Source organism: Euprymna scolopes, chromosome 18 (genome assembly GCF_053919585.1).
Source record: "Euprymna scolopes isolate OS-2025 chromosome 18, ASM5391958v1, whole genome shotgun sequence".
Taxonomy (NCBI): domain Eukaryota; kingdom Metazoa; phylum Mollusca; class Cephalopoda; order Sepiida; family Sepiolidae; genus Euprymna; species Euprymna scolopes.
Window position 1 is genome coordinate 105,954,689 of NC_136499.1, and position 17,346 is coordinate 105,972,034.

Genomic DNA, 17,346 nt, shown 5'->3' on the forward strand with positions numbered 1-17,346 from the left:
TTAAAAATGGTCTCGTTTATTCACTATATCTTCTCCTTTTCTTCTATCCATTTCGCTTTTACTCTCCAGCTATGGTTATAACTACGATGGAGATATTCCCTATTGCTAAAGTTTATAATAAACTATTCAGACATTTTAAACATGACCAAAGTAAATAAATAAATAAAACAAATTATAAAATATAAGACAAATATATAATAAATAAATATTACAATAAGCAAGATAAATTACTCTTCTACCTACCTGGATACTTTTTTGTGTGTATTAACTTATTTTAAGGTTTTATTTTAGTTTATTACTTAAGTTAGAACGAGAAATATCGGAAAATTTTTACGACGTACCCCAGCGTATTATAATCACCTCAAGCACAACCTCTCCATGTTAAAAACAGCTTTCGGAATAAAAACCCTGAACCTCGAAAGCTGTTTTTAACATGGGGTTGTTGGGGGTGTTTATGCTGCGCTGAGGCAGGTGGTAAAACATCCGAAAAATCGTTCACATTAGACGCTTACGTGAAGTTTCGATAATGTCTTTAATATCGAAAATCAAACAGAATCTAAGCTTATAACTGTAACCAATTGTATGAAAATGTAGTGTTCAACTGAACTATATATTTGTATTACTTGCGTTTTTTGTGTAATTTTTGATTTGGGAGCCATTATTTAGACTCCACACGTGACTTGCTAACGTAAGACATTATTTTCTCGTTGTAATCTTACATGTTTTTTTTTTCTTTCTTTGTTTTTGTTTTGTTTTTTTAATAAAAACACATTAGAATGATATTTTACTGAATTAGAATTCATTAATGAGATGAGTATTATTAATTCATTTTATTTATTGCGGACTATTATCCTCATCTTTCTTTGATGTTGTTTCAAGATATCATGAAAATGGCACAAAAGAATACGCCCAACGTGGGGCTCGAACCAACAACCCCGAGATTAAGAGTCTCGTGCTCTACCGACTGAGCTAGCCGGGCAGATGAAGTCACAATCTACTTAACTAACTTCAATACAATAAGTATTACGGCACTCGCCTAACTATTGTACGATGAAAACAAACCTAATATATTTTCTCAACTTTCAGTTCAGTTTTCTCACTCAGCAAGAATAGCTGACAAACTTATCAATCCAACCAGGGAACATTACCTTACTGCGAGAAAGTAGCTGTGTGTCCCGTTCAGTCACCTACTGGTCCCGCGTTTTTAAATAAAAATGCAAAAATCTAAAATAAAACATTTTAAAAAATGGTCTCGTTTATTCACTATATCTTCTCCTTTTCTTCTATCCATTTCGCTTTTACTCTCCAGCTATGGTTATAACTACGATGGAGATATTCCCTATTGCTAAAGTTTATAATAAACTATTCAGACATTTTAAACATGACCAAAGTAAATAAATAAATAAAACAAATTATAAAATATAAGACAAATATATAATAAATAAATATTACAATAAGCAAGATAAATTACTCTTCTACCTACCTGGATACTTTTTTGTGTGTATTAACTTATTTTAAGGTTTTATTTTAGTTTATTACTTAAGTTAGAACGAGAAACATCGGAAAATTTTTACGACGTACCCCAGCGTATTATAATCACCTCAAGCACAACCTCCCCATGTTAAAAACAGCTTTCGGAATAAAAACCCTGAACCTCGAAAGCTGTTTTAAACATGGGGTTGTTGGGGGTGTTTATGCTGCGCTGAGGCAGGTGGTAAAACATACGAAAAATCGTTCACATTAGACGCTTACGTGAAGTTTCGATAATGTCTTTAATATCGAAAATCAAACAGAATCTAAGCTTATAACTGTAACCAATTGTATGAAAATGTAGTGTTCAACTGAACTATATATTTGTATTACTTGCGTTTTTTGTGTAATTTTTGATTTGGGAGCCATTATTTAGACTCCACACGTGACTTGCTAACGTAAGACATTATTTTCTCGTTGTAATCTTACATGTTTTTTTTTTCTTTCTTTGTTTTTGTTTTGTTTTTTTAATAAAAACACATTAGAATGATATTTTACTGAATTAGAATTCATTAATGAGATGAGTATTATTAATTCATTTTATTTATTGCGGACTATTATCCTCATCTTTCTTTGATGTTGTTTCAAGATATCATGAAAATGGCACAAAAGAATACGCCCAACGTGGGGCTCGAACCCACGACCCCGAGATTAAGAGTCTCGTGCTCTACCGACTGAGCTAGCCGGGCTGATGAAGTCACAATCTACTTAACTAACTTCAATACAATAAGTATTACGGCACTCGCCTAACTATTGTACGATGAAAACAAACCTAATATATTTTCTCAACTTTCAGTTCAGTTTTCTCACTCAGCAAGAATAGCTGACAAACTTATCAATCCAACCAGGGAACATTACCTTACTGCGAGAAAGTAGCTGTGTGTCCCGTTCAGTCACCTACTGGTCCCGCGTTTTTAAATAAAAATGCAAAAATCTAAAATAAAACATTTTAAAAATGGTCTCGTTTATTCACTATATCTTCTCCTTTTCTTCTATCCACTTCGCTTTTACTCTCCAGCTATGGTTATAACTACGATGGTGATATTCCCTATTGCTAAAGTTTATAATAAACTATTCAGACATTTTAAACAAGACCAAAGTAAATAAATAAATAAAACAAATTATAAAATACAAGACAAATATATAATAAATAAATATTACAATAAGCAAGATAAATTACTCTTCTACCTACCTGGATACTTTTTTGTGTGTATTAACTTATTTTAAGGTTTTATTTTAGTTTATTACTTAAGTTAGAACGAGAAATATCGGAAAATTTTTACGACGCACCCCAGCGTATTATAATCACCTCAAGCACAACCTCCCCATGTTAAAAACAGCTTTCGGAATAAACAACCCAAACCTCGAAAGCTGTTTTTAACATGGGGTTGTTGGGGGTGTTTTGCTGCGCTGAGGCAGGTGGTAAAACATACGAAAAATCGTTCACATTAGACGCTTACGTGAAGTTTCGATAATGTCTTTAATATCGAAAATCAAACAGAATCTAAGCTAATAACTGTAACCAATTGTATGAAAATGTAGTGTTCAACTGAACTATATATTTGTATTACTTGCGTTTTTTGTGTAATTTTTGATTTGGGAGCCATTATTTAGACTCCACACGTGACTTGCTAACGTAAGACATTATTTTCTCGTTGTAATCTTACATGTTTTTTTTTCTTTCTTTGTTTTTGTTTTGTTTTTTTAATAAAAACACATTAGAATGATATTTTACTGAATTAGAATTCATTAATGAGATGAGTATTATTAATTCATTTTATTTATTGCGGACTATTATCCTCATCTTTCTTTGATGTTGTTTCAAGATATCATGAAAATGGCACAAAAGAATACGCCCAACGTGGGGCTCGAACCCACGACCCCGAGATTAAGAGTCTCGTGCTCTACCGACTGAGCTAGCCGGGCTGATGAAGTCACAATCTACTTAACTAACTTCAATACAATAAGTATTACGGCACTCGCCTAACTATTGTACGATGAAAACAAACCTAATATATTTTCTCAACTTTCAGTTCAGTTTTCTCACTCAGCAAGAATAGCTGACAAACTTATCAATCCAACCAGGGAACATTACCTTACTGCGAGAAAGTAGCTGTGTGTCCCGTTCAGTCACCTACTGGTCCCGCGTTTTTAAATAAAAATGCAAAAATCTAAAATAAAACATTTTAAAAATGGTCTCGTTTATTCACTATATCTTCTCCTTTTCTTCTATCCACTTCGCTTTTACTCTCCAGCTATGGTTATAACTACGATGGTGATATTCCCTATTGCTAAAGTTTATAATAAACTATTCAGACATTTTAAACATGACCAAAGTAAATAAATAAATAAAACAAATTATAAAATACAAGACAAATATATAATAAATAAATATTACAATAAGCAAGATAAATTACTCTTCTACCTACCTGGATACTTTTTTGTGTGTATTAACTTATTTTAAGGTTTTATTTTAGTTTATTACTTAAGTTAGAACGAGAAATATCGGAAAATTTTTACGACGCACCCCAGCGTATTATAATCACCTCAAGCACAACCTCCCCATGTTAAAAACAGCTTTCGGAATAAACAACCCAAACCTCGAAAGCTGTTTTTAACATGGGGTTGTTGGGGGTGTTTTGCTGCGCTGAGGCAGGTGGTAAAACATACGAAAAATCGTTCACATTAGACGCTTACGTGAAGTTTCGATAATGTCTTTAATATCGAAAATCAAACAGAATCTAAGCTAATAACTGTAACCAATTGTATGAAAATGTAGTGTTCAACTGAACTATATATTTGTATTACTTGCGTTTTTTGTGTAATTTTTGATTTGGGAGCCATTATTTAGACTCCACATGTGACTTGCTAACGTAAGACATTATTTTCTCGTTGTAATCTTACATGTTTTTTTTCTTTCTTTCTTTGTTTTTTTTTTTTTTTTAATAAAAACACATTAGAATGATATTTTACTGAATTAGAATTCATTAATGAGATGAGTATTATTAATTCATTTTATTTATTGCGGACTATTATCCTCATCTTTCTTTGATGTTGTTTCAAGATATCATGAAAATGACACAAAAGAATACGCCCAACGTGGGGCTCGAACCCACGACCCCGAGATTAAGAGTCTCGTGCTCTACCGACTGAGCTAGCCGGGCTGATGAAGTCACAATCTACTTAACTAACTTCAATACAATAAGTATTACGGCACTCGCCTAACTATTGTACGATGAAAACAAACCTAATATATTTTCTCAACTTTCAGTTCAGTTTTCTCACTCAGCAAGAATAGCTGACAAACTTATCAATCCAACCAGGGAACATTACCTTACTGCGAGAAAGTAGCTGTGTGTCCCGTTCAGTCACCTACTGGTCCCGCGTTTTTAAATAAAAATGCAAAAATCTAAAACAAAACATTTTAAAAATGGTCTCGTTTATTCACTATATCTTCTCCTTTTCTTCTATCCATTTCGCTTTTACTCTCCAGCTATGGTTATAACTACGATGGAGATATTCCCTATTGCTAAAGTTTATAATAAACTATTCAGACATTTTAAACATGACCAAAGTAAATAAATAAATAAAACAAATTATAAAATATAAGACAAATATATAATAAATAAATATTACAATAAGCAAGATAAATTACTCTTCTACCTACCTGGATACTTTTTTGTGTGTATTAACTTATTTTAAGGTTTTATTTTAGTTTATTACTTAAGTTAGAACGAGAAATATCGGAAAATTTTTACGACGTACCCCAGCGTATTATAATCACCTCAAGCACAACCTCCCCATGTTAAAAACAGCTTTCGGAATAAACAACCCAAACCTCGAAAGCTGTTTTTAACATGGGGTTGTTGGGGGTGTTTATGCTGCGCTGAGGCAGGTGGTAAAACATCCGAAAAATCGTTCACATTAGACGCTTACGTGAAGTTTCGATAATGTCTTTAATATCGAAAATCAAACAGAATCTAAGCTTATAACTGTAACCAATTGTATGAAAATGTAGTGTTCAACTGAACTATATATTTGTATTACTTGCGTTTTTTGTGTAATTTTTGATTTGGGAGCCATTATTTAGACTCCACACGTGACTTGCTAACGTAAGACATTATTTTCTCGTTGTAATCTTACATGTTCTTTTTTTCTTTCTTTGTTTTTGTTTTGTTTTTTTAATAAAAACACATTAGAATGATATTTTACTGAATTAGAATTCATTAATGAGATGAGTATTATTAATTCATTTTATTTATTGCGGACTATTATCCTCATCTTTCTTTGATGTTGTTTCAAGATATCATGAAAATGGCACAAAAGAATACGCCCAACGTGGGGCTCGAACCCACGACCCCGAGATTAAGAGTCTCGTGCTCTACCGACTGAGCTAGCCGGGCAGATGAAGTCACAATCTACTTAACTAACTTCAATACAATAAGTATTACGGCACTCGCCTAACTATTGTACGATGAAAACAAACCTAATATATTTTCTCAACTTTCAGTTCAGTTTTCTCACTCAGCAAGAATAGCTGACAAACTTATCAATCCAACCAGGGAACATTACCTTACTGCGAGAAAGTAGCTGTGTGTCCCGTTCAGTCACCTACTGGTCCCGCGTTTTTAAATAAAAATGCAAAAATCTAAAATAAAACATTTTAAAAAATGGTCTCGTTTATTCACTATATCTTCTCCTTTTCTTCTATCCATTTCGCTTTTACTCTCCAGCTATGGTTATAACTACGATGGAGATATTCCCTATTGCTAAAGTTTATAATAAACTATTCAGACATTTTAAACATGACCAAAGTAAATAAATAAATAAAACAAATTATAAAATATAAGACAAATATATAATAAATAAATATTACAATAAGCAAGATAAATTACTCTTCTACCTACCTGGATACTTTTTTGTGTGTATTAACTTATTTTAAGGTTTTATTTTAGTTTATTACTTAAGTTAGAACGAGAAACATCGGAAAATTTTTACGACGTACCCCAGCGTATTATAATCACCTCAAGCACAACCTCCCCATGTTAAAAACAGCTTTCGGAATAAAAACCCTGAACCTCGAAAGCTGTTTTAAACATGGGGTTGTTGGGGGTGTTTATGCTGCGCTGAGGCAGGTGGTAAAACATACGAAAAATCGTTCACATTAGACGCTTACGTGAAGTTTCGATAATGTCTTTAATATCGAAAATCAAACAGAATCTAAGCTTATAACTGTAACCAATTGTATGAAAATGTAGTGTTCAACTGAACTATATATTTGTATTACTTGCGTTTTTTGTGTAATTTTTGATTTGGGAGCCATTATTTAGACTCCACACGTGACTTGCTAACGTAAGACATTATTTTCTCGTTGTAATCTTACATGTTTTTTTTTCTTTCTTTCTTTGTTTTTGTTTTGTTTTTTTAATAAAAACACATTAGAATGATATTTTACTGAATTAGAATTCATTAATGAGATGAGTATTATTAATTCATTTTATTTATTGCGGACTATTATCCTCATCTTTCTTTGATATTGTTTCAAGATATCATGAAAATGGCACAAAAGAATACGCCCAACGTGGGGCTCGAACCCACGACCCCGAGATTAAGAGTCTCGTGCTCTACCGACTGAGCTAGCCGGGCTGATGAAGTCACAATCTACTTAACTAACTTCAATACAAGAAGTATTACGGCACTCGCCTAACTATTGTACGATGAAAACAAACCTAATATATTTTCTCAACTTTCAGTTCAGTTTTCTCACTCAGCAAGAGTAGCTGACAAACTTATCAATCCAACCAGGGAACATTACCTTACTGCGAGAAAGTAGCTGTGTGTCCCGTTCAGTCACCTACTGGTCCCGCGTTTTTAAATAAAAATGCAAAAATCTAAAATAAAAAATTTAAAAAATGGTCTCGTTTATTCACTATATCTTCTCCTTTTCTTCACTCCATTTCGCCTTTACTCTCAAATGGTTATAATTACGATGGTGATATTCCCTATTGCTAAAGTTTATAATAAACTATTCAGACATTTTAAACATGACCAAAGTAAATAAATAAATAAAACAACTTATAAAATATAAGACAAATATATAATAAATAAATATTACAATAAGCAAGATAAATTACTCTTCTACCTACCTGGATACTTTTTTGTGTGTATTAACTTATTTTAAGGTTTTATTTTAGTTTATTACTTAAGTTAGAACGAGAAATATCGGAAAATTTTTACGACGTACCCCAGCGTATTATAATCACCTCAAGCACAACCTCCCCATGTTAAAAACAGCTTTCGGAATAAACACCCCGAACCTCGAAAGCTGTTTTTAACATGGGGTTGTTGGGGGTGTTTATGCTGCGCTGAGGCAGGTGGTAAAACATACGAAAAATCGTTCACATTAGACGCTTACGTGAAGTTTCGATAATGTCTTTAATATCGAAAATCAAACAGAATCTAAGCTAATAACTGTAACCAATTGTATGAAAATGTAGTGTTCAACTGAACTATATATTTGTATTACTTGCGTTTTTTGTGTAATTTTTGATTTGGGAGCCATTATTTAGACTCCACACGTGACTTGCTAACGTAAGACATTATTTTCTCGTTGTAATCTTACATGTTTTTTTTTCTTTCTTTCTTTGTTTTTGTTTTGTTTTTTTTTATAAACACATTAGAATGATATTTTACTGAATTAGAATTCATTAATGAGATGAGTATTATTAATTCATTTTATTTATTGCGGACTATTATCCTCATCTTTCTTTGATGTTGTTTCAAGATATCATGAAAATGGCACAAAAGAATACGCCCAACGTGGGGCTCAGACCCACGACCCCGAGATTAAGAGTCTCGTGCTCTACCGACTGAGCTAGCCGGGCTGATGAAGTCACAATCTACTTAACTAACTTCAATACAATAAGTATTACGGCACTCGCCTAACTATTGTACGATGAAAACAAACCTAATATATTTTCTCAACTTTCAGTTCAGTTTTCTCACTCAGCAAGAATAGCTGACAAACTTATCAATCCAACCAGGGAACATTACCTTACTGCGAGAAAGTAGCTGTGTGTCCCGTTCAGTCACCTACTGGTCCCGCGTTTTTAAATAAAAATGCAAAAATCTAAAACAAAACATTTTAAAAATGGTCTCGTTTATTCACTATATCTTCTCCTTTTCTTCTAACCACTTCGCTTTTACTCTCCAGCTATGGTTATAACTACGATGGTGATATTCCCTATTGCTAAAGTTTATAATAAACTATTCAGACATTTTAAACATGACCAAAGTAAATAAATAAATAAAACAACTTATAAAATATAAGACAAATATATAATAAATAAATATTACAATAAGCAAGATAAATTACTCTTCTACCTACCTGGATACTTTTTTGTGTGTATTAACTTATTTTAAGGTTTTATTTTAGTTTATTACTTAAGTTAGAACGAGAAATATCGGAAAATTTTTACGACGTACCCCAGCGTATTATAATCACCTCAAGCACAACCTCCCCATGTTAAAAACAGCTTTCGGAATAAACACCCCGAACCTCGAAAGCTGTTTTTAACATGGGGTTGTTGGGGGTGTTTATGCTGCGCTGAGGCAGGTGGTAAAACATACGAAAAATCGTTCACATTAGACGCTTACGTGAAGTTTCGATAATGTCTTTAATATCGAAAATCAAACAGAATCTAAGCTAATAACTGTAACCAATTGTATGAAAATGTAGTGTTCAACTGAACTATATATTTGTATTACTTGCGTTTTTTGTGTAATTTTTGATTTGGGAGCCATTATTTAGACTCCACACGTGACTTGCTAACGTAAGACATTATTTTCTCGTTGTAATCTTACATGTTTTTTTTTCTTTCTTTCTTTGTTTTTGTTTTGTTTTTTTTTAATAAAAACACATTAGAATGATATTTTTCTTAATTAGAATTCATTAATGAGATGAGTATTATTAATTCATTTTATTTATTGCGGACTATTATCCTCATCTTTCTTTGATGTTGTTTCAAGATATCATGAAAATGGCACAAAAGAATACGCCCAACGTGGGGCTCGAACCCACGACCCCGAGATTAAGAGTCTCGTGCTCTACCGACTGAGCTAGCCGGGCTGATGAAGTCACAATCTACTTAACTAACTTCAATACAATAAGTATTACGGCACTCGCCTAACTATTGTACGATGAAAACAAACCTAATATATTTTCTCAACTTTCAGTTCAGTTTTCTCACTCAGCAAGAATAGCTGACAAACTTATCAATCCAACCAGGGAACATTACCTTACTGCGAGAAAGTAGCTGTGTGTCCCGTTCAGTCACCTACTGGTCCCGCGTTTTTAAATAAAAATGCAAAAATCTAAAATAAAAAATTTAAAAAATGGTCTCGTTTATTCACTATATCTTCTCCTTTTCTTCTATCCATTTCGCTTTTACTCTCCAGCTATGGTTATAACTACGATGGAGATATTCCCTATTGCTAAAGTTTATAATAAACTATTCAGACATTTTAAACATGACCAAAGTAAATAAATAAATAAAACAAATTATAAAATACAAGACAAATATATAATAAATAAATATTACAATAAGCAAGATAAATTACTCTTCTACCTACCTGGATACTTTTTTGTGTGTATTAACTTATTTTAAGGTTTTATTTTAGTTTATTACTTAAGTTAGAACGAGAAATATCGGAAAATTTTTACGACGTACCCCAGCGTATTATAATCACCTCAAGCACAACCTCCCCATGTTAAAAACAGCTTTCGGAATAAACACCCCGAACCTCGAAAGCTGTTTTTAACATGGGGTTGTTGGGGGTGTTTATGCTGCGCTGAGGCAGGTGGTAAAACATACGAAAAATCGTTCACATTAGACGCTTACGTGAAGTTTCGATAATGTCTTTAATATCGAAAATCAAACAGAATCTAAGCTAATAACTGTAACCAATTGTAGGAAAATGTAGTGTTCAACTGAACTATATATTTGTATTACTTGCGTTTTTTGTGTAATTTTTGATTTGGGAGCCATTATTTAGACTCCACACGTGACTTGCTAACGTAAGACATTATTTTCTCGTTGTAATCTTACATGTTTTTTTTTCTTTCTTTCTTTGTTTTTGTTTTGTTTTTTTAATAAAACCACATTAGAATGATATTTTACTGAATTAGAATTCATTAATGAGATGAGTATTATTAATTCATTTTATTTATTGCGGACTATTATCCTCATCTTTCTTTGATGTTGTTTCAAGATATCATGAAAATGGCACAAAAGAATACGCCCAACGTGGGGCTCGAACCCACGACCCCGAGATTAAGAGTCTCGTGCTCTACCGACTGAGCTAGCCGGGCTGATGAAGTCACAATCTACTTAACTAACTTCAATACAATAAGTATTACGGCACTCGCCTAACTATTGTACGATGAAAACAAACCTAATATATTTTCTCAACTTTCAGTTCAGTTTTCTCACTCAGCAAGAATAGCTGACAAACTTATCAATCCAACCAGGGAACATTACCTTACTGCGAGAAAGTAGCTGTGTGTCCCGTTCAGTCATCTACTGGTCCCGCGTTTTTAAATAAAAATGCAAAAATCTAAAATAAAACATTTAAAAATGGTCTCGTTTATTCACTATATTTTCTCCTTTTCTTCTATCCACTTCGCTTTTACTCTCCAGCTATGGTTATAACTACGATGGTGATATTCCCTATTGCTAAAGTTTGTAATAATCTTTTCAGACATTTTAAACATGACCAAAGTAAATAAATAAATAAAACAAATTATAAAATACAAGACAAATATATATTAAATAAATATTACAATAAGCAAGATAAATTACTCTTCTACCTACCTGGATACTTTTTTGTGTGTATTAACTTATTTTAAGGTTTTATTTTAGTTTATTACTTAAGTTAGAACGAGAAATATCGGAAAATTTTTACGACGTACCCCAGCGTATTATAATCACCTCAAGCACAACCTCCCCATGTTAAAAACAGCTTTCGGAATAAACGCCCTGAACCTCGAAAGCTGTTTTTAACATGGGGTTGTTGGGGGTGTTTATGCTGCGCTGAGGCAGGTGGTAAAACATACGAAAAATCGTTCACATTTGACGCTTACGTGAAGTTTCGATAATGTCTTTAATATCGAAAATCAAACAGAATCTAAGCTAATAACTGTAACCAATTGTATGAAAATGTAGTGTTCAACTGAACTATATATTTGTATTACTTGCGTTTTTTGTGTAATTTTTGATTTGGGAGCCATTATTTAGACTCCACACGTGACTTGCTAACGTAAGACATTATTTTCTCGTTGTAATCTTACATGTTTTTTTTTCTGTCTTTCTTTGTTTTTGTTTTGTTTTTTTAATAAAAACACATTAGAATGATATTTTACTGAATTAGAATTCATTAATGAGATGAGTATTATTAATTCATTTTATTTATTGCGGACTATTATCCTCATCTTTCTTTGATGTTGTTTCAAGATATCATGAAAATGGCACAAAAGAATACGCCCAACGTGGGGCTCGAACCCACGACCCCGAGATTAAGAGTCTCGTGCTCTACCGACTGAGCTAGCCGGGCTGATGAAGTCACAATCTACTTAACTAACTTCAATACAATAAGTATTACGGCACTCGCCTAACTATTGTACGATGAAAACAAACCTAATATATTTTCTCAACTTTCAGTTCAGTTTTCTCACTCAGCAAGAATAGCTGACAAACTTATCAATCCAACCAGGGAACATTACCTTACTGCGAGAAAGTAGCTGTGTGTCCCGTTCAGTCACCTACTGGTCCCGCGTTTTTAAATAAAAATGCAAAAATCTAAAACAAAACATTTTAAAAATGGTCTCGTTTATTCACTATATCTTCTCCTTTTCTTCTATCCACTTCGCTTTTACTCTCCAGCTATGGTTATAACTACGATGGTGATATTCCCTATTGCTAAAGTTTATAATAAACTATTCAGACATTTTAAACATGACCAAAGTAAATAAATAAATAAAACAACTTATAAAATATAAGACAAATATATAATAAATAAATATTACAATAAGCAAGATAAATTACTCTTCTACCTACCTGGATACTTTTTTGTGTGTATTAACTTATTTTAAGGTTTTATTTTAGTTTATTACTTAAGTTAGAACGAGAAATATCGGAAAATTTTTACGACGTACCCCAGCGTATTATAATCACCTCAAGCACAACCTCCCCATGTTAAAAACAGCTTTCGGAATAAACACCCCGAACCTCGAAAGCTGTTTTTAACATGGGGTTGTTGGGGGTGTTTATGCTGCGCTGAGGCAGGTGGTAAAACATACGAAAAATCGTTCACATTAGACGCTTACGTGAAGTTTCGATAATGTCTTTAATATCGAAAATCAAACAGAATCTAAGCTAATAACTGTAACCAATTGTATGAAAATGTAGTGTTCAACTGAACTATATATTTGTATTACTTGCGTTTTTTGTGTAATTTTTGATTTGGGAGCCATTATTTAGACTCCACACGTGACTTGCTAACGTAAGACTTTATTTTCTCGTTGTAATCTTACATGTTTTTTTTCTTTCTTTCTTTGTTTTTGTTTTGTTTTTTTTAATAAAAACACATTAGAATGATATTTTTCTTAATTAGAATTCATTAATGAGATGAGTATTATTAATTCATTTTATTTATTGCGGACTATTATCCTCATCTTTCTTTGATGTTGTTTCAAGATATCATGAAAATGGCACAAAAGAATACGCCCAACGTGGGGCTCGAACCCACGACCCCGAGATTAAGAGTCTCGTGCTCTACCGACTGAGCTAGCCGGGCTGATGAAGTCACAATCTACTTAACTAACTTCAATACAATAAGTATTACGGCACTCGCCTAACTATTGTACGATGAAAACATGCCTAATATATTTTCTCAACTTTCAGTTCAGTTTTCTCACTCAGCAAGAATAGCTGACAAACTTATCAATCCAACCAGGGAACATTACCTTACTGCGAGAAAGTAGCTGTGTGTCCCGTTCAGTCACCTACTGGTCCCGCGTTTTTAAATAAAAATGCAAAAATCTAAAATAAAAAATTTAAAAAATGGTCTCGTTTATTCACTATATCTTCTCCTTTTCTTCTATCCACTTCGCTTTTACTCTCCAGCTATGGTTATAACTACGATGGTGATATTCCCTATTGCTAAAGTTTATAATAAATTATTCAGACATTTTAAACATGACCAAAGTAAATAAATAAATAAAACAAATTATAAAATATAAGACAAATATATAATAAATAAATATTACAATAAGCAAGATAAATTACTCTTCTACCTACCTGGATACTTTTTTGTGTGTATTAACTTATTTTAAGGTTTTATTTTAGTTTATTACTTAAGTTAGAACGAGAAATATCGGAAAATTTTTACGACGTACCCCAGCGTATTATAATCACCTCAAGCACAACCTCCCCATGTTAAAAACAGCTTTCGGAATAAACAACCCAAACCTCGAAAGCTGTTTTTAACATGGGGTTGTTGGGGGTGTTTATGCTGCGCTGAGGCAGGTGGTAAAACATACGAAAAATCGTTCACATTAGACGCTTACGTGAAGTTTCGATAATGTCTTTAATATCGAAAATCAAACAGAATCTAAGCTAATAACTGTAACCAATTGTATGAAAATGTAGTGTTCAACTGAACTATATATTTGTATTACTTGCGTTTTTTGTGTAATTTTTGATTTGGGAGCCATTATTTAGACTCCACACGTGACTTGCTAACGTAAGACATTATTTTCTCGTTGTAATCTTACATGTTTTTTTTTCTTTCTTTCTTTGTTTTTGTTTTGTTTTTTTTTAATAAAAACACATTAGAATGATATTTTACTGAATTAGAATTCATTAATGAGATGAGTATTATTAATTCATTTTATTTATTGCGGACTATTATCCTCATCTTTCTTTGATGTTGTTTCAAGATATCATGAAAATGGCACAAAAGAATACGCCCAACGTGGGGCTCGAACCCACGACCCCGAGATTAAGAGTCTCGTGCTCTACCGACTGAGCTAGCCGGGCTGATGAAGTCACAATCTACTTAACTAACTTCAATACAATAAGTATTACGGCACTCGCCTAACTATTGTACGATGAAAACAAACCTAATATATTTTCTCAACTTTCAGTTCAGTTTTCTCACTCAGCAAGAATAGCTGACAAACTTATCAATCCAACCAGGGAACATTACCTTACTGCGAGAAAGTAGCTGTGTGTCCCGTTCAGTCACCTACTGGTCCCGCGTTTTTAAATAAAAATGCAAAAATCTAAAATAAAACATTTTAAAAATGGTCTCGTTTATTCACTATATCTTCTCCTTTTCTTCTATCCACTTCGCTTTTACTCTCCAGCTATGGTTATAACTACGATGGTGATATTCCCTATTGCTAAAGTTTATAATAAACTATTCAGACATTTTAAACAAGACCAAAGTAAATAAATAAATAAAACAAATTATAAAATACAAGACAAATATATAATAAATAAATATTACAATAAGCAAGATAAATTACTCTTCTACCTACCTGGATACTTTTTTGTGTGTATTAACTTATTTTAAGGTTTTATTTTAGTTTATTACTTAAGTTAGAACGAGAAATATCGGAAAATTTTTACGACGCACCCCAGCGTATTATAATCACCTCAAGCACAACCTCCCCATGTTAAAAACAGCTTTCGGAATAAACAACCCAAACCTCGAAAGCTGTTTTTAACATGGGGTTGTTGGGGGTGTTTTGCTGCGCTGAGGCAGGTGGTAAAACATACGAAAAATCGTTCACATTAGACGCTTACGTGAAGTTTCGATAATGTCTTTAATATCGAAAATCAAACAGAATCTAAGCTAATAACTGTAACCAATTGTATGAAAATGTAGTGTTCAACTGAACTATATATTTGTATTACTTGCGTTTTTTGTGTAATTTTTGATTTGGGAGCCATTATTTAGACTCCACACGTGACTTGCTAACGTAAGACATTATTTTCTCGTTGTAATCTTACATGTTTTTTTTTCTTTCTTTGTTTTTGTTTTGTTTTTTTAATAAAAACACATTAGAATGATATTTTACTGAATTAGAATTCATTAATGAGATGAGTATTATTAATTCATTTTATTTATTGCGGACTATTATCCTCATCTTTCTTTGATGTTGTTTCAAGATATCATGAAAATGGCACAAAAGAATACGCCCAACGTGGGGCTCGAACCCACGACCCCGAGATTAAGAGTCTCGTGCTCTACCGACTGAGCTAGCCGGGCTGATGAAGTCACAATCTACTTAACTAACTTCAATACAATAAGTATTACGGCACTCGCCTAACTATTGTACGATGAAAACAAACCTAATATATTTTCTCAACTTTCAGTTCAGTTTTCTCACTCAGCAAGAATAGCTGACAAACTTATCAATCCAACCAGGGAACATTACCTTACTGCGAGAAAGTAGCTGTGTGTCCCGTTCAGTCACCTACTGGTCCCGCGTTTTTAAATAAAAATGCAAAAATCTAAAATAAAACATTTTAAAAATGGTCTCGTTTATTCACTATATCTTCTCCTTTTCTTCTATCCACTTCGCTTTTACTCTCCAGCTATGGTTATAACTACGATGGTGATATTCCCTATTGCTAAAGTTTATAATAAACTATTCAGACATTTTAAACATGACCAAAGTAAATAAATAAATAAAACAAATTATAAAATACAAGACAAATATATAATAAATAAATATTACAATAAGCAAGATAAATTACTCTTCTACCTACCTGGATACTTTTTTGTGTGTATTAACTTATTTTAAGGTTTTATTTTAGTTTATTACTTAAGTTAGAACGAGAAATATCGGAAAATTTTTACGACGCACCCCAGCGTATTATAATCACCTCAAGCACAACCTCCCCATGTTAAAAACAGCTTTCGGAATAAACAACCCAAACCTCGAAAGCTGTTTTTAACATGGGGTTGTTGGGGGTGTTTTGCTGCGCTGAGGCAGGTGGTAAAACATACGAAAAATCGTTCACATTAGACGCTTACGTGAAGTTTCGATAATGTCTTTAATATCGAAAATCAAACAGAATCTAAGCTAATAACTGTAACCAATTGTATGAAAATGTAGTGTTCAACTGAACTATATATTTGTATTACTTGCGTTTTTTGTGTAATTTTTGATTTGGGAGCCATTATTTAGACTCCACATGTGACTTGCTAACGTAAGACATTATTTTCTCGTTGTAATCTTACATGTTTTTTTTCTTTCTTTCTTTGTTTTTTTTTTTTTTTTTAATAAAAACACATTAGAATGATATTTTACTGAATTAGAATTCATTAATGAGATGAGTATTATTAATTCATTTTATTTATTGCGGACTATTATCCTCATCTTTCTTTGATGTTGTTTCAAGATATCATGAAAATGACACAAAAGAATACGCCCAACGTGGGGCTCGAACCCACGACCCCGAGATTAAGAGTCTCGTGCTCTACCGACTGAGCTAGCCGGGCTGATGAAGTCACAATCTACTTAACTAACTTCAATACAATAAGTATTACGGCACTCGCCTAACTATTGTACGATGAAAACAAACCTAATATATTTTCTCAACTTTCAGTTCAGTTTTCTCACTCAGCAAGAATAGCTGACAAACTTATCAATCCAACCAGGGAACATTACCTTACTGCGAGAAAGTAGCTGTGTGTCCCGTTCAGTCACCTACTGGTCCCGCGTTTTTAAATAAAAATGCAAAA

The 17,346-nt window shown here is 32.7% G+C and overlaps 14 non-coding genes across 14 annotated transcripts; all 14 read right to left on the minus strand.

The window, feature by feature from the left end:
* Positions 1–906: 906 nt before the first annotated feature.
* Trnak-cuu (transfer RNA lysine (anticodon CUU)) lies at positions 907–979 on the minus strand. The gene has a single exon. It is a non-coding gene; the product is annotated as a tRNA-Lys (tRNA).
* A 1,167-nt stretch (positions 980–2,146) lies between these two features.
* Trnak-cuu (transfer RNA lysine (anticodon CUU)) lies at positions 2,147–2,219 on the minus strand. The gene has a single exon. It is a non-coding gene; the product is annotated as a tRNA-Lys (tRNA).
* A 1,164-nt stretch (positions 2,220–3,383) lies between these two features.
* Positions 3,384–3,456, minus strand: Trnak-cuu (transfer RNA lysine (anticodon CUU)). The gene has a single exon. It is a non-coding gene; the product is annotated as a tRNA-Lys (tRNA).
* A 1,165-nt stretch (positions 3,457–4,621) lies between these two features.
* Trnak-cuu (transfer RNA lysine (anticodon CUU)) lies at positions 4,622–4,694 on the minus strand. Its single transcript has one exon. It is a non-coding gene; the product is annotated as a tRNA-Lys (tRNA).
* A 1,166-nt stretch (positions 4,695–5,860) lies between these two features.
* On the minus strand, positions 5,861–5,933 carry Trnak-cuu (transfer RNA lysine (anticodon CUU)). Its single transcript has one exon. It is a non-coding gene; the product is annotated as a tRNA-Lys (tRNA).
* A 1,170-nt stretch (positions 5,934–7,103) lies between these two features.
* Positions 7,104–7,176, minus strand: Trnak-cuu (transfer RNA lysine (anticodon CUU)). Its single transcript has one exon. It is a non-coding gene; the product is annotated as a tRNA-Lys (tRNA).
* A 1,165-nt stretch (positions 7,177–8,341) lies between these two features.
* Trnak-cuu (transfer RNA lysine (anticodon CUU)) lies at positions 8,342–8,414 on the minus strand. The gene has a single exon. It is a non-coding gene; the product is annotated as a tRNA-Lys (tRNA).
* A 1,171-nt stretch (positions 8,415–9,585) lies between these two features.
* Trnak-cuu (transfer RNA lysine (anticodon CUU)) lies at positions 9,586–9,658 on the minus strand. The gene has a single exon. It is a non-coding gene; the product is annotated as a tRNA-Lys (tRNA).
* A 1,169-nt stretch (positions 9,659–10,827) lies between these two features.
* Trnak-cuu (transfer RNA lysine (anticodon CUU)) lies at positions 10,828–10,900 on the minus strand. The gene has a single exon. It is a non-coding gene; the product is annotated as a tRNA-Lys (tRNA).
* Positions 10,901–12,068: 1,168 nt separating this feature from the next.
* Positions 12,069–12,141, minus strand: Trnak-cuu (transfer RNA lysine (anticodon CUU)). The gene has a single exon. It is a non-coding gene; the product is annotated as a tRNA-Lys (tRNA).
* A 1,169-nt stretch (positions 12,142–13,310) lies between these two features.
* On the minus strand, positions 13,311–13,383 carry Trnak-cuu (transfer RNA lysine (anticodon CUU)). The gene has a single exon. It is a non-coding gene; the product is annotated as a tRNA-Lys (tRNA).
* Positions 13,384–14,554: 1,171 nt separating this feature from the next.
* On the minus strand, positions 14,555–14,627 carry Trnak-cuu (transfer RNA lysine (anticodon CUU)). The gene has a single exon. It is a non-coding gene; the product is annotated as a tRNA-Lys (tRNA).
* Positions 14,628–15,791: 1,164 nt separating this feature from the next.
* Trnak-cuu (transfer RNA lysine (anticodon CUU)) lies at positions 15,792–15,864 on the minus strand. Its single transcript has one exon. It is a non-coding gene; the product is annotated as a tRNA-Lys (tRNA).
* A 1,166-nt stretch (positions 15,865–17,030) lies between these two features.
* On the minus strand, positions 17,031–17,103 carry Trnak-cuu (transfer RNA lysine (anticodon CUU)). Its single transcript has one exon. It is a non-coding gene; the product is annotated as a tRNA-Lys (tRNA).
* Positions 17,104–17,346: the final 243 nt, after the last annotated feature.